General features: G+C 46.6%; 1 long non-coding RNA gene across 1 annotated transcript; it reads left to right on the forward strand.

Annotated features, from left to right (window-relative positions):
• The first annotated feature begins 2111 nt into the window (after positions 1 to 2111).
• LOC144577836 (uncharacterized) lies at positions 2112 to 17445 on the forward strand. The gene is made up of 2 exons (XR_013522457.1): positions 2112 to 4042; positions 4388 to 17445. It is a non-coding gene; the product is annotated as an uncharacterized LOC144577836 (long non-coding RNA).
• Positions 17446 to 22261: the final 4816 nt, after the last annotated feature.

A 22261-nucleotide genomic window follows, 5' to 3' on the forward strand; every position in this document is an offset into this window, starting at 1 on the left:
TGACTATCAGGAGCTGTGGAGGTTCTGAAATTTGACCTTATTTGCCAAGCTAACAAATGAGTCTGCCATAGTTTCAGGATACTGGCATTGGACATGAGACCCCTGGGTTAGAGATAAAGGACAGTAAATTACTCATAGCAATAGCAGTAGCCTAAGCACCATTGTTTTCTTGTGCTGGTTTCCCAAGCCCTAATTCCTACATGGCAGACAAGCAGGGCCAGGTGACAACTCCATATACAGGGTGTGTTACAGGAGAGGAGCCCTGAGTTTGGGAGACCCCATCTTTTATGATGCACTGTAAGCAAACCTGCTCAGCTTTGCCTAGGGGAAAACATGATCTTCATTGTACCGAACAGCAAACAAACCAGCTCTCCCCTCCAGAGGGGGACACTACCTCTATTTTCCAAGGGTGTTCTCTATGCAGACATCTTTGGAAAGATTGTCTAGGGCAAAGGCAGTCAGGGCCTCTGCTTGTGGTATGTGAAGAAACAAGATAACCCTGGAGAACTGTCTCCCATTAGGATCTACCTTTGACTTCATGTCAGCTCTTTCATAGAAATCTGCAAATCACCTGAAGTGGTACACTCATTTTTCTAAACTTCCCACCAAATCAAAATCCCATGCTAAAAGATGCACAAGCTAGTAAAAGGAAAAGAGAAGGTGGGAGTTGCATTATTTCATTATTTCCCTAGTAAGTTTCATTTGCAACACTCTCTATTCTTTTCATTCCCGTCCAAGAGACTGCTTCCCTTCCACATAATTCAGATTAGATTAAGTTGATTTGTAGCAATGCATGAATTCAACTGAAATTTTATGTGGATTATATAAAACCTAGGAATTTTATGTGACAAAAGATAAAAGAGTGAACTTTTAAAAAAGTCAAGTGAGAGGCTTGAATAAAACATTTGCAACTTTTAAAATAGGCCAAAGATTAACATCCGTACTATTGCTCCTGTGTGTCCTGCCTGCCAAAAAACCAACCAGCCAATAGAAAAAGGACAGAGAAGTTGAGTAGGTAACTCCCCAAAGGGAAATGGAGTGGGCTGATAACCTTTGAAGAAGTGGTTAACCTCGAGCACTCATCAAGTAGAAGCAAATCAAGAGAACAAGACAGCCTCAATATATTGTGAAAATGTGAAAGGTTGACCGTAGCTGGCCTTGGTGAGAAGGTTAGAAATAAGCACTTTCAATGTGGGGAACGGTGATGTAAATTGACACAAGCTTTTTGGAGCCAGCTTCTTAGTTGAATCTCATGAGGATGCCAATTTAATATTTCTGGTAATAGTAACCTATTGGAAATAATGTAAGTAGCCATCAATAGGTGGATGGTTAAATAAATGATGGCATTTTATGCTATGGCATAAGTCCATAGTATAAAATATAGCCACACAGCTTTAAAAAAATTTTTTTTGTATATTTCTTGACAGGCTTGAATATATGTATATGTATACACATACATACATACAAACATACATATATGCACACATACATTCCCTTTATAATTTTATTATTATTTATTATTATTATTTTTTAGAGACAGGGTCTCATTCTGTCACCCAGGCTGGAGTGCAGTGGGATAATCATAGCTCACTGTAACCTCAAACTCCTGGGTTCAAACTGTCCTTCCACCTCAGCCTATAAAGCAGCTTGGACTACAGGTGCATGCCACCATGTCTGGCTAATATTTTAAATTCTTTGTAAGATGGAATCTTACAATGTTGCTGAGGCTGGTCTCAAACAAGTTATCCTACCTCAGCCTCCCAAAGCACTAAGATTATATGTGTGAGCTACCACACCCAGACTCTGCAGCTTTAAAAAGAATGTAGGGTCTATTTACTGATTTTAAAGGATATCTAAGAAATTAATTAACAAGAGTTAATTAATAAAAATGAAGTTGCCAATCAATACTTATAGTATGATGTTATTTTTTTTTCTTAAAAAATCCAAAACAGGCCAGGTGCAGTGGCTGACGCCTGTAATCCCAGCAGTTTGGGAGGCTGAAATGGGTGGATCTCCTGAGGTCAGTGGTTCAAGACCAGCTTGACCAACATGGCAAAACCCCAACAGTTCAAGACCAGCCTGACCAACATGGTGAAACTACAGGTGCCTGCCACAACGCCCGGCTATTTTTTTTTTTTTTTTTTTTAGCAGAGATGTCTCAAAAAAAAAAAAAATCCAAAACATATTTCTGCCTGTAAATGCCTAGGTATGTATATGCATATAAAAGGCACAGACGATTACAAACCAGCTGCCAATGTTTGCTAGCTCTGAGGAGGGTAACAAGCTCCTCATGGACCAGAAGTGTAACTCCAGTTGAAGAAACAGGTGGAATTTTAGAACAACCACATGGGAGAAAAAAAATCCTCCTATGTTTGCACAGCACAGAGCTGAGTGGCTTTATCTAGAGCTCCTTAATGAAAGAGAGAAACACACAGTGATATCAAAAAAGAGATCAAGGATGATTAAAGAGTAGAAACTAAAGCATATTAAAAGGACGCAGTAATTCCAGGGATTGAGGAAACCAGCATACATATTATAGAGATGCAACAGATCCTCAGTGACCTGGGAATTAAGGTGTCACAAAACAGCTGCTCAAGGAAGTCTTACCAGGTTCTCAAAGTATGGTCCTGGACCAGTGGGGTTATTGCCAGGAAACTTAGACATGTTAGAATGCAAATTCACAGACCCCGACTCAGACCTGTTTAATCAGAAACTTGGCTGTGGGGCTCAGCAAGGTTTTAACAAGCCTTGTAGACATTTGATGTTCGCTTAAGTTTGACAAATGCAAATTTGGACAGGTGCTTCTAAAGTAAAAAACATGTGACTCACTTGGGAGAGTGTTAAACAGCGCGTCTGATTCAGCAGGAAAGCCGGGGAGCCTCAGGTTCTGGATTGCTCCCAGGCTCCCAGGTCAGGCTGTTGCTGCTGCTTCTCAGCTGCACGTTGAGTCATTTTTGAAGGAAGATGGAGTGAACATTTAATGACTGGATGGCTTCACAGGGAAATAGTCCAGGAAAATACACATAGCAGCATCAGTTTATCTCCACTGGCATTTTGAAGAATAGAAGCAGGAAAAATGCTGTTTGTTTCAGTGGCTTGTTACCTGGTGTTCTGTGGATGCTCTCACCAACAGCAGTATCTGTGCATAGCTGTAGCTGGAACTCTAAGCATTGCTTGCTACCCCTGATTTTTGTTAACCACTTCTCTTTGCAGATGCAAAAGCTGAGGCTGGACAACAGAGCTATTTTTGTTCCAAGGTCGTAGAAGCCTTGGACAGGCCGGGTTGGCAAAAGTCTCCTGACTGTGTGGCTGAAGAGCTTTCTGGAGGGCCCTTACGGCTGTCTTAGTCAAGCCACAGTGGGAAGTAGTGGCAGAGCTCATGAGACTAATGTTGCTGTGGCCGAGTCCTAAAAACTGGCCCAGCTCTGTCTCCAGGCTCTCTGGTGAATAACAGGAATCTTTACCATCCTTTCTGTTAGAAAGCATTTTATTTAAAATTCCTCGGCTAACTCAAAGGGTCAGCTGGCCTGCCACATGAAGTGGCTATCACATGGGGTAGAAACTGGCCAACAAATACACCTCAGCAAACTCAGACCAAGATGTTCACAGGCCAGCCCAGTCCAGGAGGAGCTGGGGGCTTTCATTCTTAAACTAAGAGGTTTCCAGAAAAAGTGAAATAAAGCTTAGGTGTGTTATGCTGAATTTTGGGCACCTGCCCCCATCAATAACTTGGCATTCTCAAAATGCAACAGCAGGACTACAAGGGTCAAGAATGCCCATCCTCTGCACAGACCAGGGACGGCCAGTGGCCTCACCGCAGAGCTGCCTCTCAAAAATTGGAAGATGCCCAAAGGGAAGAGCTTGCTCCAAGGACAACTTGTTTGTTTACCGACTCTGGGGATGGAGAGAGACACATTCCTCAAATAATAAATGCCATTTCCTCTGCACATCCTGGAAAGAGTGCTGCACCTGTAGCCTGTGGTTTAACTGCAGCAATGCAGGTGAGCAACTCAAGTGCATTTCCGTGATGGCAAACAGCAAGGTGGGCATAGTGAGTAGTGAGTTTCCTGGCTTACAGGGGGCAATCAGAAGTATGGTCTGGATGCACTGGCACAGCTCTGCCTGCAGTCCGGAAGCTTTTCTGTTTTAAAGGTCTCCTCTCTGGACCACCTTTAAAGTGTAAATTAACTAGAGTGGAGTTGGTGTGCATTTTCTGGATCTGGCACTGTGTGTAAGGATGCCTAAACAAGAGGTGTTGCCACTTCTCATTTTAGCCAAAGGCTTGGCCAGAATCCTACGCTTTAGTGGGACTGGGAATCTGATGGTGAGAGAGAGGTATGGGGATGGGTCTTGCACAAGCTAGACTCATTAGTTGTATCTTCCTCAGCCCTTGATGTGCCTGGGGAATGACGGCTGCCCAAGTGCTGTGAGGGCTTGTCTTCAACAGGAGCCCGGATCTGCTGCTGCAGGAGCGGAGAAGAGGACCCTTGCAGCCTTAAAGGAAGGTGCCAAATACCACTCTCTCTGCGTGTGAAAGCACCTGCTGTTCAGATTCAGAGAAACACATTTCAGCTGTAGCGCACCCACAAGTATTTGTTCTCCCAACGTACACAGCAGCACCTCACAGACCAGAGAACAACACTTGAAGTTTCGTCAACTGGGCTCTGAGGGGGGAAAAGGCTGGCTGACAGTGGGAGTTACTTCTGCTCAGAAAGGACGGGAGGGACTCTGTATTCTTCTGAATATAAAACCCTAGTGAATTTCCAGTAGTGCTGGGTGATGACAGGAGGGCATCGAAGCCCTAAAGGCTGGTAACGGAGCTGCCAAGCCAGGTTCTCCACATGCCGTCATTAAGAGTAGTGGCAACACATTAGCATCTCCCCTGCCCTGCCAGGCCCTGTCTTTATCTCTACCTTTCTCCCTTCCCTTTTTCATCTGCTTCTCTTCTCTCTTGTTTCCTCTCCCCTTTCTTGACCTAAAAGCAAAGAGTGTCACCTTCCAGATGTCCCTTAGCTACACTGTGGCCCCGGGTTAAGGAGGTAACTGGTTCTTCGCAGCTCAGAAGAAATGGGCCGGGGCCAACACTCATGTGGCCTTGACTCAAACGCCAGCTTGACAGCTGTGTGGGATGTTGTCTATTTTCAGTGCCTGGATTCTCCTCCAGAAGATGAGGATAATGGGCTCCCACTCCTGCACCATCAGAAGGATGATTTCAAGGTTAAGGAAGATTGCCCTTCAGAGCATGCTCAGAGGAAGGGCACGGTGTGAGTAGTGGGCATTTTCAGGATTGTTCATTTACCTTCCAGGGTCCCTTATTGATGTCTTCCTCATGTCTTTCTCATCTCCTAAAGAAAGCTGCATCCTAAGAGTTGTGGGTGGTTCAAGATTGTGCAAGGTTGGATACCTCAGCTGGATTTACACAAAGAGCAATTGAGATCCCAATCCATGGCTCAGCCCACTGGATCACAGTGACCTCTGGTCTCAGTAGTACCTGAAAGCCCAGCCCTGGTGGAGGAAATAATGCACCTTCTCTCCAGTGGCATGGAAAGCTGTTATGCAGCTGCCTCCTTCCTCAGAAACTGGGTGGAATCCAGCTTTCTCTGTTTCTCAGCATTTCACACTTGCCCAGCACAGCCTGCTCCTTTTCCGAACAGGTGTTGGCCGTGGAGACCCTCAGTCTGGAGAGGTGAGAGTCAGAGGACACAAATCCACTTGGGAGATTGACAGGCCCCAAGCTGAGCTTTCCAGGCTAATTTAAATGTTCATATGAGGCATCTAAAACAGGACAGAACAAAAAAAGTGAAAAAAATATTTCTGCACCGGGGATGACCCTGGCTGCCACGGCTGGACTAAGGATGTTTTCCTGGATTCTCTGCTTTGCTTTGGACTGCAGTGCTCTATCTTCTGCAAACTTCATTTCCTAGGACCCCAGGCCCCCTGATTCTGGCTGGGCTCAGCCCACGGGAGTCAGTGACGATCAACTGCACTGCTAGGGGAAGGGAGATGCCAGGGTGTCTCTTCATCTCACTGTGACCTAGTCAGGGCCCCTAATGCTGAACCTCTGTGGCTGGATGGCCCCTCCCTCCATACTACAATTCCCACCAGACAGTATGGGATTCAGATTTGGATAACATTTCCTTTCCAAGCCCAAGGTGGGTTGAAACTTCTTCCTGTTATGTCTCTCTGGTTCGCCTCACTACCCCTATTTGACTTTTCAGCTCCTTCAACATCTTTGTAACCAGTTCCCCACGTTACTGTCCCCTCTACTGAAGTCCTAGGCTGGGCACTGTTTTCCTAACTGAACTGTGTATGGAATCTCAGAGGGACCTGATCTGTCATACCAGCGAGGAGCTGGTGGACCTGCCTGTGTGAGCTGTGTTAGAGCTGGGACTGGGACCCAGCTCCCCCAGAGTAACTTAAAGACTCAGTGCTTCCTTGTTCGACAGGGACACTTGAAATCTGGGGCCGAAGTGGGCCACATTTTAACGGTAAGGAGAACCCCAGATAATGAGCTGAAATTGCCAGTTGATGCGTAGAAATGGTTCAAATCCTCTAACTCAGCCAGAAAGCTCCTTCTTTGACTTAAAAAAAAAGAAAAAAAAATGAGATAAAAGACAAAAAGAGAAACTCAGGTGTCAAGAGATTAAGGAAACAGGGAGATGTCATTTCTACTTTGTCATCTTTGCCTCTTTAGAACTGCAGGAGAAGGCCTGGCTGGAAAGTGACTTCTTCAAAGAGAAGCAGGGGCCCCTCATCCCTTGCCCAGAAGAACTGGACCCTGTTGGGGACACTGGTGGCTCAGCCCAAGCATCTTGCAATGATGACACCCTGGGGCAGGTCTAGGAGTCTGATGCTCACCGCAACCAGGCCCCAACTCCTGATAACCTGCATTGATGCTACGACACCACCAGCCTGGCCATGTGAGACTCATGCCTCACTCCTGCTCCTCCAGGGCTCAAACCAGCCTGCTCAGAGGGCACTCTGAGGTCAGCAGGACCCACAGAGCCCTGGAGGGCACTGCCTGACAATGGACCTTGAGTCATGATGCATTATTCATAAGCCCTTGAGCCTGTGCCAACTGTCACCCTGTGTAGCTCAGAGGAAGGTTCAACTCCACAGACACAGGTGTTCCACAGGAATACGTGATGCAGGAAATTACTCCTTTAACTTTATTATTGTGGTAAAACACACACCCCATAACGTTTGCTATTTTAGCCATTTATTCCATTCCCATGGTTGTGCAAGCATCACCACTACCATCCATCTCCAGAACTCATCTTTCCAAACTGAAACCATGTCCATTAAACACTCACTCCCACTGCCCCCTGCCTCCAGCCCCTAACAACCATCATTCTACTGCCTGTCTCTGAATTTGCTCATGTAGGTGCCTCCTGTAAGTGGAATCAGACAGTATTTTTCCTGTATCTGGCTTAGCTCACTGAGCAAATGTCCTCAAGTTTCGTCCATGTTATCGCATGTGTCAGGATTTCCTTCCTTTTTAGGTCTGAATAATATTCTGCAGTGTGCCTCCTACATTTTCATGGTCTCTTCATCCACTGTTGGACATTTGGGTCGCTTCTGTGTTTGGGCTCTTGTGGAGGATGTTGCTGGGAACACGGGTGTGCAAATATCTCTTTGAGTTCCTGCTTTCAGTTCTTTTGGGTGTGTAATCAGAAGTGGACTTGCTGGGTCCTGTGGTAATTCTGTGTTTAACTTTTTGAGGAGCCTGCACGCTGTTTTGCGTGGCAGCTGTGCAGTTTTACCTTCCCACCAACAGTGCACAGGGGCTCCGATTTCTCCACATCCTCACAAACACTCGTATTTTCTCTTCTTCTAAGAAAAAATATTAGCTACCTTAATGGGTATAAAATGTCTTTTAACTTTTTAGTTTATTGTTTAAAAAATTATTCTATATATGGGCTAAAAGTTTCACACTGCCTAAGAAGGTACACAATAAAGTCTGAATATTTCTCTCTCTTGACCTCAGTTCCCCAGCAACCAGTTACCACCCTCGGGGTTGCTTACTGAGATGGTCTATGCCTAGACAAGCTTATATATGTGTGTACATATTTTAAAAAAACAAATAGGAGCATGGACTACATATTTCATGTGCTGCTTTTAAAAAAATGAAACATGCAATTTTTTGCTAAATATACTCTGTAACTGTATCTATAGATGACAAGATATTTAAATCTGCATAGGACACTGATAGCCAGAATTAAGAGTTCTCATCCTTCTAGCCTAGTATGGAAACCTTGGACTTCAGTAAGATAATACACACACACACACACACACACACACACACACATTTATATATATATAATAATTAAATATATATAATAATAATATTCACACCACTCCCAGCAGGGATTGGAGCAGCAACTTGTCACCAAACACATTAAGATTTCTGCAGAGAAAAATCAGAGTGAATTACAGTAACTGGGATGTAGAGCCATGCATTCATTGCAGTCTGGTTTGGCCACCAAATGAGTTTAGGGTTTCAGTTTTTAGAGCTTTTTGGATTTCAGAATTGCAGATAAGAGATTATAGGCTTATATGAATAATATTCAGGACTTGTCAGGCCTTGGACTGGGAGTTTTTCTCATCTTATTTTTGATACTCAGAATAGCCTTATGAGATAGAAATTTCACAGAGGGGAAACTGAAGCTCAGAGACAGAAAGGAATTGGCCCAAGTATGTCCTAAGCTAGGACTCGAAACCAGGTCTTCCTGTTCCTAAGCCTGGGCTCTTTCTGCTGTATCCCAGGGGGCCATATGCTGTTGTCCACTGTGATTATCAGCAGTGCCCCTGCATCCTCAAAGGAACCGGCTCTCAGAATATGGGTCGCATGGTCACGATAGCCTTACCATGCTATGCCTTAGTGATGGAGCTGCCTTGATCGTTGAGGCCTGATCCTTGATTCCCACAGACGTCATTAGGTTTAAGGAACAGACTACACTCCCCCTTGGACTTCATTCTATAGGTGGACAGCACTTCCTGGTGTATTAAAAGGGGTGTGACAGCCACATGAGCTTATCCTCTTCCAGGAAGACTTCCTCGACTTCCGCGACTGCCAGATCTCATGGGCCATGCTGCACTGCTTACCTCTTAACTTTGTGAACTTTTTGTGTTCTGTTTTGTCTTTTAAAAACTGTGATAACATGCGTATGACATAAAATGAACCATCTTAGCCATTTTTAAGTGTACGGTTTAGTATTTTCTCTTTAGAGATGGTGTATCACTCTGTGGGCCAGGCTGCAGTGCCATGGCATGAGCATAGCTCACTATAGCCTTAGCCTCCTGGGCTCAAGCCATCCCCCCATCTCAGCCTCCTGAGTTGCCGGGACCGCAGTCTGAGCCGCCACACTGGCAGTTCCGTAGTGTTAAGCACGTTCACGTTCTTATGCTAACATCACCACCATTCATCTGCAGAAAACCTTTTGCAAAACTGAAACTTCATACCAATTAAGTACCAACTCTTCATTCCCTTCTCCTCCCAGCACGAGGCAGCTGCCATTCTACTTTGTCTCTATGACTTTGACTACTCTAGACAGCTCCTGTTAACAGAATAATTCAGTGTTTGTTCTTGTGTGTCTGGCTTATCTCACTGAGCATCGTGTTCTCAAGGTCCATCCACGTTGCAGCGGGTGTCAGAATTTTTTTCCTTTCTAATTCGCTGGTATGTTCATGCTTGAGGGTGAGGACATCCTTGTGGCTTTTTGAGTCTCACAAAGGATGGCAGTGTACTTGGCTGCTGAGTCACTGTTAATGAGTGAATGATGATTTGACATTTTTTAGGACTTGTAGCTGCCCTAGGAGTGAGGTAAGAGAATTGCAAGTTGAAAGAGGCCCCCAGTCAGTCCATGGCCTGGTCTTACGTGGCCTTAATACTTTCAACCACTTATCCTTTAGCTTATGGCATAGGTTAATAATTGGCTTATTACACTTAATTAAAAAGCAGATGTTACATAATGATGATTTATCAGTTATGCTACCCTTCCCCTTCAACCAGAGGTGTAAGTGTGCATGTGTGAGTGTGTGAGTGTATGTGCGTGTGATTGTGTGTGTATGTGTGAGTGTGAGTGTGTGTATGTGTGTGAGTGTGAATGTGTGTAAGGGAATCACTTTGCAGTGCCAGCTGGAATGCAGACCATGGATAATTTCTCTTCCATTTTCCCAACCTTAACAGAAGCATCAGTTTAGACAAATTATGGATACATTACTTACTAAGTTTGAGACCCTAACTGGTCTTCTAGAAGTGGTTCTAGAAGGAAAGAAGAAAAAATTTTGAGTTTCTTCCTCCCTCTTTTTATGAGAAGAGTGTTCTCTTCAAGGGAGATTGGGAAAGAAGGCTCTGGATTTGGGTGCATGAACTCTTTTCTCAGTTAAAGCCAAGAGAGTTCCCTTAGCCATGGCTGATGTTGGCGGGCTCTTCTGTGGGCAGCCGCTGTCCCTCTGGCTTTACAGCCAACGTGAAGGCTAGGGCTTTACCCTCCTATTTTACATTATGGAAATGGGCCCAGAAAGCCCAATCGACAGGCATGTGGTCACACAGCTGATTCAAAGTAGGGCTGACCAGGCTCTATTGATGAAGTGTGTTTAACCCCTGGTGATGGGTTACGTCTCAGAGGCATCGAGGTGTGCTTGGCTCCAACTTCATCCGCGTGTAAGTGGCTGAGTTTGCTGCACACTGTGCTGAAGCCGGGCCTGCACCCCACCTCTCCTGTCTTCAGATAGCAACCTGGGGATGGCCTTGGCCTGCTTCTCTGCCCCAACAAAAGAGCCCCGCCAGGTGGCCCGGCATCCTCCAACTGTGGGGTTTCAAGCCTCACATGGTCTTGTGGCCCAAGAGCTCATTTAGGATGCTGGGCTTTGCTCTGAGGTCAGCCTGGAGTTCTAGCTGTGCCTGGTGTCCTGGAACCTGTCCTCATGGCTATCCTAGGAACACTCACTGCCCATTCCAGATGCATCCCTGTGTGAATGGGAAGCACATCACCTGCGGTGGGGGAGGGGAAGATGAGAGTGGCCGTCCAGGTTCATCATCCGGGTACAGGTCTCTCCTGCTAGGTAAGCTCTTGTGAGCTCCTGAAAACCACTAGGAAATGTATGGAGTTTGAACAAAGAATGAAACAAACACTGGGCTAGGGCACTGCCACCTCTAGGATGCCATGTTCCAAAATGTGCACGGTGCCCGTGGAGTGGTGTGGCATGGCCAGTCTACAAAAAGAGCTCTTGGTGGCAATGCATCTGGGGCCTTATCAGTCAACTCAAATCGATAAAGATGCAGTCAGAGATGGGCACAGGATCAGAGCTAGACATGTTCTAGATGTTGTCTGTGGGGATTCTGTTTAAGTCCCAGCATTTCCCCAGGTGCTGGGAAGCAGCCCTGCCTGGATGGGCTCCTGGGTGCAGCCTGCGGAAGCGGCCGGGTGGGTCAGGAGGCATCTGGCTGTCAGGCTTGGAGCCAGTGCACACAAGGGATAGCCCCGGGCCTGCTCACTGGCCAGTTTGAGGGAAGGAGAAAAAGCCACAATGGGAGTCGGTGGGTGAGGCCATCATGTGCAGACTGGTTTGCAGTAAGTCTCCACCTGTCACTGTGAGGGCGGGGCGTCTGGCCAGAATCTGAGTTCCTTTTCATTCTTGTGCAGCACAAAATGGATTCAGGGTAATCAGACCGTCTGGATTTCCTCCCTCAGTTGGTATAGTCTAATCTCTTTAGTGAACGTGGCGACTTGTAACCACATGCTGACTTACTGTTTGTGTGCGGAGCCCTGTGCTCTCCTAGTGCCTCGTCATAGTGAAAGGTCATTCGAAGTGGGGCTCATTCGTACAATCCCAAAGACAGACTGTGGGAGAAGAGTCCCGACCCTCATGTAGCTGTCGTGACCTGCTCTGAGAAGTCCTCCAGCTGCTGGTGGTTTGCCCTTTACCTGAACTTGTTCTCAGCTGCCAGTCTAGTGGGTCTTGCCACACCCCATGCTGCCTGTCATCTGGCTGGGCTGTAAGCCAAGGGCCGTGGGGCTAGGGGAGGCTCCTGTGGTGGGGGTGAGGGCCAGGTCTGGGCTGGCCGGGACAAGCCCACACAGAAGGCAGCCCTATGTCCAGGAGCCTTCAGGCCTGCAGCACTGGCTTGCACAGCGCTTCCTGCGTGGCTTACATTATAGTCTCAGCAGCTGTCAGGTCGGCTGTGACCTTCACAGTTGGTGAAAAGGAGCCACTTCTGGGGAATGTGCTCAGGAGGAGCAGCCCCTCTGTTTCCACCCTCCCCACTGCCCAGGGAAGTGTCCGCCTGCCTCACGCGCTATGGGGGCCCACTTCTAGCCACTTGGGATTTTATTTAATTAATGTATCTTATTTTTTGAATTTGTTTTATTCTATTTTATTAATTTAATTCAACTTAATTTTAGAGATAGGGTCTTGCTCTGTCACCCAGGCTGGAGTGCGGTGATGTAATCTTACCTCACTGCAGCCTTGAACTTCTGGACTCAAGCGATCCACCTGCCTCAGCCTCCTGAGTGGCTGGAATTATAGACCCAGGCCACCATGCCCAGCTAATTAAAAAATATTATTTTGTTTCTCGTAGTGATGAAATCTTGCTATGTTGCCTAGGCTAGTCTTGAACTTGTGGTCTCAAGTGATCCTCCTGCCTCAGGCTCCCAAAATGCTGGGGTTACAGGTGTGAGGCACCACATTGGCCTATTTATTTTGTTGCTATTTTGAGCCTCAGTGGCCTGATGCATGCTGTTAGAGAATTTGTCCCCCTCCCTCCCTGTTGAGACCTGAGATTGGCCCCTGTGTTCTGGCCTCGCTGCTCTGGGCTCCAGGTGTAGTTTGGCCACGCCCCCCCATGGCACACACTTGTCCATGGTATTTTCTGATTCTTAGCGGGGCTTGAGGAGCCTCCTTCGCCCAACTTTATCTGACTTAGAGAGGATTCAGGTGAAAGGAAAAGATGCAGGCACTGTGCAGAGGACCTGGCAGAGGGTGGAGGAGGAGACATTTCTGGTGGGAAATCCCCATTCGTGCCTCACAGCTGCTCTCAGTCCTAGAGAGGCCTGATCCTTATGATTCAAGGCAGGCCCTAGGCCTGGGCAGAAGCGTCTCAGGGGAAACTTTTGCTCTCCCTCATTGCAATTTAGGCTGATCTTCCATGACCTGAGTCAGAGTAGGCCAGGTGAGAAGCAGAGAGAAAGGTAATTCCAGGAAGAGGAAGCAGCGCCTGCGAACCCCTGCACTGGAGGGAGATGCGGATGCCACAGGAACCCAGTGCACTTGGAGAAGTGTGTGACCTTGAACGTGGCACAGTGGAAACAGGGAGACAGGAAGCTGGGGTAAAGGGAGAAGAACACTGAGGTTTCCCTGTGCACTCTATTATGCATCGTGAACATTTTATCTCATATACACAATAATATGAACATTAAATTCAAAAAGCAGCAGTTTTCAGACTTCTTGGGGGTATTTCTAACCTGGAAACAGTGATTCTGCTAGGGACCCCCGGTCAGCCTCACTCATGGGCATGGGTGCTGATGGTTTCAGCCCCCTGGTGCCCTAGCACCCAATGATAGTCCTCCTTGACTCAATTCTCAATGCCAGTTAACCACCACCTTCTGCGGTGGCACCTGTTAAACCTTCAGCACAGCCATTTCTGTTACCCCGAATCCAGGAGCCGGCAAACTGCAGCTGATCTGCCTGCTGGTTAATTTTAAAATAAACTTTTATTGGAACACAGCCACACTCATTCATTTCTATCCCAGGAATGCAGCTTTCTTGCTACACAGGCAGAGCTGAATATGCTTCAAATAGTTACTCTGTGGCCCTATACAAAAAAACATTTACCTACTCCTGCCCTGATTCATCCATTAACCTCTTTCAGCATGAGTGAAGCATCTTCCTAACTGACGTCCCTGCCTCCACCTTGTTCTCTTCCAATCCATGTCCCATGCTTCAGCCTCTGTAAAGGAAAACTCTGAGTATGGCACCTGGCCACTGGCTTCCTGACAGATTCTGAACACCTTCTCATGGTTTGGAGGCTTCTTCCAAAGGCTCCGGCACTCCTTATGCCCCTGTGCTGCGTCTAACTCCATGCAGCTGCCAAGTGCGGTGACTTCCCAGGGCACCGGGGTCTCCCTGCAAGGGTAGGCATTTGTGTGTGCTGCTTCCTCTTCCTGGAATTCCCTTGCTCTCTGCTCCTTACCCGGCCTTCTCTGACTCATTCTACAGTTCTCAGGAAAGCCTCTTGACTTCCCAGGCCTGGGATAGGAGGCTTTTCTATTGGTCTCCATGGCTCTGGATTCTTCTTTCATTACAGGACATATCCGGTTATATTAAAAAATATCCCTCCCTCCCTCCCCCGTCCTTCCGTTCCTTCTCTTCCTTCCTTCCCTCCCTCCCTCCCTCCCTCCCTCCCCTCCTTCCTTCCTTCCTTCCTCTTCCCACTTTCCATATACTGCATTAGTCACTAATCTGAGTGCTCTAGGTACGGTAAACAAAACAACATCAAAATAATCCAAAGCTCCTTTCTGCTCTCAGAGGCCTACATGCTGGTGGGAGAGGTGGCAATGAAACAAGATTAGAAAGTAGAGTAGAGAATACTAGAGCGGAAGATGTCCTGAGAAGAAGAAATAAATCAGGAAGTGGATATGAAGTGCTGGGGGGTGTTGACATTTAGATGGGATAGGGCTAGTCAAAGCCTCCCCGAGAAGGCATCTTCTGAGGAAAAGCCTGCAGGAAGGGAGGGAGTGAGCCATGTAGGCGTTGGGGAGAGAGCATCTAGACAAAGAAAAGACAAGTACAGTGTAAGGTTCTGAGGGAGGAATGCACTTGGCCGCTGTGTTTGAAAATGATGGCAGTGTGTCTACAGGGGAGGATAAGAGGGGGATGGATAAGAAGTATAGAGTGGCCAGGTCCCGTGGTGCTGTGGGAAGGACCTTGAACTTTACTCTGAGGAACATGGGAGCCATTGAGCAGAAGAGTGACATGACCTGGCTGGAGTCTTTCATAGAGTCCTTCTGGCTGTGATATTACTCTCTATTAGACAGACAGGCTCCTTAGGGCAGGCATTGTATCTTATTAACCTTTATTCTAAGAACATAGCACATCTAGCTTGTAGAAGACTTCGATATATGTTTTTACAAGTGAATGATGAATGAGTGAATGAATGCATGAATGAATGCTATCTCCCAACAGCCAGATCCTGGCTCCTAGGGCTCTGGAAGTCTTCCCATTGTCTAAGGAAAACTCTGGGAGAAGATGCTTCCAGTAGCCAAGTCCCTGGGGCTCTTAGCTGCTGCTTGGACATCGCTGTGGCAGCAACACACATGCAAACCCATTTCCCTTCTTGCCACAGAGCAGGCTGCTTAATGGATCCCTGTCACCTGGAGGGAGAATTTCAGGAGTGACCCTGCCCTGGGCAATCTTCTGCTTGATAATGTCATAGAGAGTTATTAACCAAATTGTAGATGAAGGTGAGAGGAATAGAGGATTTACTGATGGATGAACTCATGGTTTAAAACTATATATATGTTTGAGCCAAGAGACCCTGTCAACATTTCACCTTGAAAACATCTTTGGGTTAAACTTCATGCCTCTCCTTCCATTACCACAGGTCATCCTCTGTCTTCGCCATACTTCACAGAAGAAAAAATAACATGAAGTCCCGCAAGAGCTAGTATTTCTTGTGAGATTTAATCCTCTGAATAACTATGAGAAGGGAAGCATAATTAACTCATTTTACAGATAATGAAACTGGAGCTAGGAGAGTTAGTGCCGTGGCCAAGCTCTGTGAGATAGGAGGTGGTGGCATCTAGGGCAGGAATTCAGATGCTGCGATGCCAGAGTCTTGAAACAACCCGTGTGCCTGCTGACCTTGGGGTTAACCAGAAAAATAAAAGTTTGGGACCAAGTGATTGAATTTTTTTTTAACTTTTATTTTAAGTTCAGGGGTATATGTGTAGGTAAACTCATGTTACAAGGGTTTGATGTACAAACTATTTCATTATCCAGGCACTAAGTCTAGTACCCAGTAGTTATATTTTCTACTCCTCTCCCTCCTCCCAGCCTCCACCCTCCATGAGGCCTTATTGTATGTTGTTCCCCCTTTGTGTCTATGTGTTCTCATCATTTAGCTCCCACTTATAAGTGAAAACATATAGAATTTGGTTTTCTGTTTGTGTGTTAGTTTGCTAAGGATAATGGCCTCCAGCTCTATCCACATTCCTGCAAGAAACATGATCTTATCCTTTTTTATGGCTGCATAGTATTCCATTGTGTATATGCACAACATTTTCTCTATCCATTCTTCTATCGATGGGTATTTAGGTTGATTCTATGATTTTGTGTGTTGAAACATAGCATAAATGCCTAAAAAGATGGAAATAAAAAATGCATAGCTCAATGAATTATCCAAAACAAGTGCACCCTATAACCAGTACGCATAAGAAACAGAGCATCACCAACCCTCTAGGAATCCTCTCATGTTGTCGTCCCAGGCCACTGCACTCTCTTCTCGAGTGGTAACAAATATTCTCACTTCTGAAGCAAGAATTTTATTATTTTAATTTTAATGTTAGTTTAAAATTTTAATTAAATGAAATTATACAGAATAAACTCTTCTATGTCAACATAATATATTACATTTGAAAGTATTATGGGTATTTCTGAATGCAGCTATAATTCATTTTTATTTCCATATGGCTTTCGTTATATGTATATATATATATGCAATATCATATTTTATGAGCTTTTTATTATACTCTAAGTTCTGGGACGTATTTGCAGAACGTGCAGGTTTGTAACATAAGTATACACATGCCATGGTGGCTTGCTACATCCATCAACCCATCATCTACATTAGGTATTTCTCCTAATGCTATCCCTCCCCTAGCCCTCCACCCCTCGACGGGCCCTGGTGTGTGATGTTCCCCACCCTGTGTACATGTGTTCTCATTGTTCAGCTCCCACTTATGAGTGAGAACACGTGGTGTTTGGTTTTCTGTTCTTGTGTTAGTTGGCATTTTATGACTTTTGTATATACATTTATATAATATTTTATTTATTCTTTTTATTATTGATGCACATGTGGGTTGTTTCCAGTTTGGAAAAGTGCCAAATGATGATGCTTTTTAGAAAAGAGAAAAAAATCGAAGGAGGAACTACATCAACCCTCAGCTCCACTACTGAGAATTTACCTCCGTTACCTCTTGTAGTTCTGGTCCTTTGTGGACGTTCTTCTGCGTGTTGAAGAGATGGAGGGGTTTCTAACAGATCGATACCGAAGAGTCAAACTGTGAGGCCATAGAGTGTATCTGCCTATCTTTAGAAGACATTATCAAAGGGCTTTTGAGACTGGTTGTGGCAGTTCACACACGCAGCAGCATATGAGAGTCCCAGTCACTCAGCCCCTCCCCAACACTCGATAGTGCTTTTTAAATAAAATATCATCCATTGCACAGCGGTATCGCATTGTGGTTTTAATCTGCATCTCCCTGATGACCAAGAATGTGCAGCACTTTCTATACATCTGTCGACCGTCTGATCACTCTTTGGGAAATTCCCGGATTGTTTACCCATTCTCCCCGGTGTGTTGCCTTTCTTCTTCATTGAAGAGGTTAGTCCCATATCCTAGATGTCAGGCTTTTGTCACATAAATGATAAATGTTTCTTCACACTTCGTTCTTGCCTTTTAAATTTTATTGAAGGCATCTTTTGATGAAGAGAAGTTCTTAATTGGAATTAAGTCCAATTTATCAAATTTTTCTTTTGTTATTAGTGCACTTTGTGTTCTAAGAAGTCTCTACCTGTTTCAAGATCATGAAAATATTCATTCCTGTTACTGACAATAAATATATATTTTAAACTTTCATGTTTGGATTTAAAATTCCTCTGGGATTAACTTTTGTGCACAGTGTGAGGTAGGAATCAAGTTTGATTGACTTCCCGTGGGGATGCCCAGTTGCCCGGGCCATTCACTGAGCCATTTCTCTCCCCACTGCTCTGCGGTGCGCTCAGTCATGTGCAGAATGTCGGGATCTGGGGGTCTGAGCTGGACCCTCCATTCTTTCTCCTCCTTGTGTCTATTCTTGCACAACTAAACCACAGGACCTTGATTCCTGTAGCTGTGATCTAGGTCTTAATACCTGACAGTGTAAGTCCTCGAGCTTTGGTACGAATGTCTTGATGGTTCCTGACTCTTTGTTTCTACATAAAATTTGAAATTGGCTAATCAGTTTTCAAGAGATATTGGCTGAGTTACGTTATTGTGGTTGTATGATCGTGTAGCTCAATTTGGAGAGAAGTGACATCTTAATAATACATAGAAAATGAAACAAAGCAAATAAAACAACAAGAAAATATATTCAAACCAGAACTAAGCACCACAGTTAAAAAGATAGAAATAATAAACTAGGAATAAATATTTGCAACCCATATCACAGAGGGGCTCTCACATTCCCATTACAGAAAGAACTCCTAGAAATGGATAGAAAAGAAACAATTACACGGTAGAGAACTGGACAAAAGGCAATAACCACAGATCACAGAAAAAGCGATCTCAGTAGCTGTAAGTTCAGTGGCACGTGCTCGGGCTCAGTAATAATATAACAGCCTTGTCAGATTCGGAGCTGTACCACACACTGTGAAGCTATGGATCAATAGGGAAATGGCTCCCTCCGGTCCAGGGCCACCAGGCCTAATGCCCTGCAGCCCCACCTGAATGCACTGCTGGTGCCCCTGGGCCCCGAGGGTGTGGGACACAAGAGCAGTCAGAGGCTGGAGGTGGAGGCTCCTGTGGAGCCTCCAGAGCAGCACTGTCGGTGCCCTGCGAATGCCCACTCACCTCTCACAGGGTCCCTGGCTTCCTGTGCTCCATATCTGCAGCCCAGGCTGTGTCAGGAGGCCTGTGCACCCATGTGTGACTGAGCCCAGCCATGCTGACACCCTGTGTGGCATTAATAAAGCCCGATCCCATGCCCTCAGTGAGCATGCACTTATTCAATTCTTTATTGTACAATTGGGAAACTGAGGCCCAGAAAGAGGGAGAGAGTGGTCCAGACCACAGTAGGTGGACAGGGCCAGTGTCAGGAAGGGCTCTAGCTTCCGAGGTCTTGGCTTCAACTTCTCCCATTACATTTGCTTTGAAAATGGAAGCCTCTAAGATCCCGGGGGAACCCCTGCCTGCTTCTCCACCTGGGGCCATCTTCCTTTCCACATCCCAAGTGAGCTCAGACACACACGACACATACAGGCATAGTGACCCCTCAGGTGGAGACCATAGAGGCAGCAGCCACAGAAAGAATGGACCTCAGAAAAGTGACAGGAGAAGAAGAAGAAAGAGGTTGGGGGCAGCTCTGTCACAGGGCAGTGGCATCCACTCTCTCCTAGCCACGTGCTCAGGAGCCTGAAGCATAGGCAGGAGGATCCACAAGACTTCAGGGCTCAGCCAGGGCTGGGGCCACACCTAGCACAACCTTGAGAGGAAGGGACTGGGCCCTGCAGCCCATGTCTGTGGACGCCTGGAGCTAAGATGAGCCCACCTGTCCTGGTGTAGAGAAGGGGCTGCAGGACAGAAGTGTCTGTTTTCTCCTGTGTGAACTGGGGTGTTTGGCCTGACCCCAAGGCTTCCATGGTAAGTGCCTAATTGACCCTGGTTCTCACTGGTGGCCCACTGTGCTGGGACTCTGAGAAAATGCTTTTTACTCCCTGGAGGTCCTTCAGAGCAAAAAAAAAAAAAAGAAAAAAGAAAAAAAAGAAAAGAAAAGAAAAGAAAAAAAGACTGGGGGCTTGGGCAGATGAGGACTTGGATAGAGCAGAATGTTTCAGAACACGGGACCCCAGGTCTGAGGTCTTGGGACAAACCAGGACCAGTTGGGTTCCTGAGGTCCCCATTGGGAAGTGGCAGGAAATCACTGCCCTGGATGAAGTGAGGGTCCTCAAGAGTGACCTGTACACCCCAACAAGTGGAGGAACAGGGGTAAGGGAGGCTTCTGAGGTCCCTCTTACTGACCTTGAGCCTGCAGATTTGGCTACAGGGCCTGCTGGAACCCTGGAGAGCCACTGTCCCAGGGAGCTCCAAATGCACCTACCTGTCCTGTCCTGTCCTGTCCTGTCTGTTCTGTCCTGCTCTGTTCTGTGATAGTCCTGCCTGGGGCTGCAGTGCTAGTGCTGACCCCCAGGGGGCAGCAGCCTCCCATGTCCCTGGTGCCCATTGAGTTTTACTGGGGCAGCTGGAGCCCAGGGATTCTCCTGAGACAGGTGCTTCCTGTTATTATCAATGATCTCCACATTATGAGGAGGCCAGCAGAAGCAGGAAGTGGGGTTTAACCACCCCCCGACTTATTCACTCACTGACTCCTTCCTGAGCACTCACCTTGTGCCAGGTGCCCTGGTAGCCTCAGTGTTGTGCTGAAAGTGACAAAGGAGCCCCTCTCTACCCGAGGAGCCCACAGTCTTAGGAGACCTGCACAAGACCACTAGAGCAAGTCCACATGAAAGAAAAGAGCAGGTGCTGTGATAAAAATACGGTAGGATGATGGGAAGGAGGGCTGGGGAGCAACTGTGTGAGGAGAATCCAAATGCCTCACTGAGGTGGCATTTATGTCATGGCCAGAATGACAGTAGGGGACCAATGCTGCCCAAGTCAGGGACAGAGTTGTCAGAAAGAAGCCACCCTGGGGCAGAGCCTCACAGGTGGCGTGGGGACTACAGCTTCATGCATAGGGACATTCTCCCAGATGCCCCAATGTCCTGACTCTCTTAACTGCACATACTCTCCCACTGAGCCGTATGATGGTTTGCATTCACACTCATCACTCTGCACATGAAGAGATCAGCCAGACAGGGCCAGGCTGGCACATGCTCCCCATGCAGTTCTGGCCATGTCCATCAGACTGTTTGGCTTCTGGCTTGATCAGCCAGACAGGGCCAGGCTGGCACATGCTCCCCATGCAGTTCTGGCCATGTCCATCAGACTGTTCGGCCTCTGGCTTGGCTTTGTCACAAGCTGCATCCTCCTGTGCAAGGGTCTATTGGAATTCATTTTTCTCATCTGCAAAAGGAGATTCCTAAGTGAGTTGTTGTCTTTCTTTCTTTCTTTCTTTCTTTCTTTCTTTCTTTCTTTCTTTCTTTCTTTCTTTCTTTCTTTCTTTCTTCTCTTTCTTTCTTTCTTTCTTCTTTCTTTCTTTCTTCTTTCTTTCTCTCCTCCTCCTCCTCCTCCTCCTCCTCCTCCTCCTCCTCCTCCTCCTCCTCCTCCTCCTCCTCCTTCTTCTTTTCTTCTTTTTGATGGAGTCTTGCTCTATTGCCCAGACTGGAGTGCTGGAGTGGTGCAGTGGTGTGATCTCGGCTCACTGCAACCTCTGCCTCCCAGGTTCTAGCAATTCTCCTGCTTCAACCTCCTGAGTAGAAGGGACTACAGAGGCGCACCACTATGCTCAGCTAATTTTTGAACTTTTAGTAGAGATGAGGTTTCACCGTATTTTCCAGGCTGGTCTCAAACTCCTGACTTCATGATCCACCCCCTTGGCCTCCCAAAGTGCTGGGGTTACAAGTGTGAGACACTGCACCCAGCCCATACTTCTTTTTTAATCTCGGTACATTTTATTCCAATGAAACTTTATATGGCAATGAAAAAAATGAAACCAATAGAGCAGAGACATTCAGATTAGGTGAATGAGAAGGTGAAGAGAGATTCTAATTCTCCTGTGCCCAAGAGAACAGAATTTGAAAACCACTACACTCCAATACCTCTGTGGCCTCTTTCATGGGACTTGTGGCTCAGTGAAGAACAGGGGTGCAAGGCTGAGTGGGTGGGTGGTTGGAGATGGGTTCCAAAGAGCTGTGCCTTTTTGTCAGCAGGAAAGCAGAACCCAGCCGTCAGTGGGGTACCAACCAGGGCATAAGCCTTGTCCATGTCTTTGTCTTTTTCTTTTTACAAACAGGATGGTGGTGGCCTTCAGTTGTGCCCTGGAGGTCATGAGGTTGGTGCTCCTGGCAGGTTCATATGACAAAGTGGTGGCCTATGGAAGTGAGCATGGCTGCTGGGAACTTCTGTCCAGTTCCAGAGCTCATTACACATGGATCGTGGTGCTCAGAAGGTGGGACCACTTCCCCAGGGCCTCTGGCACCACTCTGGCCCCCGATCCTAGTCTCCCAGGTCTCATGTTTCAACCCTCCCTCCCAATTTCCCAGGCCTCTGGTGTCCTGATTCCTCAGCTCTCACATCCTCTCTGCACACTGGTCTCTGGGCACTCCTCACCCCCCATTGACTCTT

This window comes from Callithrix jacchus, chromosome 9 (assembly GCF_049354715.1).
Source record: "Callithrix jacchus isolate 240 chromosome 9, calJac240_pri, whole genome shotgun sequence".
Lineage (NCBI taxonomy): Eukaryota > Metazoa > Chordata > Mammalia > Primates > Cebidae > Callithrix > Callithrix jacchus.